The 856-nt window shown below is 25.4% G+C and overlaps 1 protein-coding gene across 1 annotated transcript in view; it reads left to right on the top strand.

The window, feature by feature from the left end:
• The window catches only part of LOC115034022, a 79,392-nt gene that overhangs the window by 3,164 nt on the left and 75,372 nt on the right, over positions 1-856 (top strand). The gene's annotated exons all lie outside the window — the stretch shown is intronic.

Below are 856 nucleotides of genomic sequence, written 5' to 3' on the forward strand. Positions count from 1 at the left end.
CAAAAATTCTAAGAAAATACATAAGCACAGTTTATTTTTATAGTCATTTTAAGTTCAAATTTGAACGAAATTACATGTCAAAAAACCTAGAATAACTATTTTAGTTATTTTGTTGTGATTGTATAATATTACTCGTGGGTACTTGAAACTTCTAAAGTATACTATTATATACCTATGATAGTATCACAGTTTGTTGTTGATGTATAACGCGTTATAAGTACCTACCTAATGGATATTGGTGATATTCCTGTGTATATTATAGGTCAATTTTTTTTTAATACCACAGACATAAGTATATAATATGTCTTATACCTAGACTGACATACCGTCTCCGCTCAGAATCGTTTTTCTTATACAGTGATATTATATCATTGAATTCAAATTTAATACTATCCATTATACAGTGGCCCACTTGTAACCTACTGTATAGCATAGCGACATCTAATTGCCCACCTTTTTTAACTTAATTTACAATTTCCAAATTTTCGAGATTTTAATGAATTTTGACAAAAATTTAACTTTAAATAAATAATTTGTTCTCAGGTATCTTTAATATTTTTAAGCTCCTGTTATAACAAAGTAGAAACTTTGTATTAACTTTCAAACTTTTTGACGGGGTGAAATTTTTTTTTCAACATTTATTGAAAAAAAATATGAAAATTTCAAGTGTCTATTAATAGCTCAAACGAGTCAATATATTTTGAAAATATTATATTGAATAGAAAATGAACATTTTAACTATTGGTGACAATTACGGTTATTTGTTTTTAAGTTACTAGAAAAACAACAAAATTAATTTGGTCAAAAAATGGTTTTGCGTAAAAATTACCTTTTTTCTTAAATTTTCTTTTGTAAT

The sequence above is a fragment of the Acyrthosiphon pisum genome, chromosome A2, assembly GCF_005508785.2.
Source record: "Acyrthosiphon pisum isolate AL4f chromosome A2, pea_aphid_22Mar2018_4r6ur, whole genome shotgun sequence".
In the NCBI taxonomy this organism is placed as follows: Eukaryota; Metazoa; Arthropoda; class Insecta; order Hemiptera; family Aphididae; genus Acyrthosiphon; species Acyrthosiphon pisum.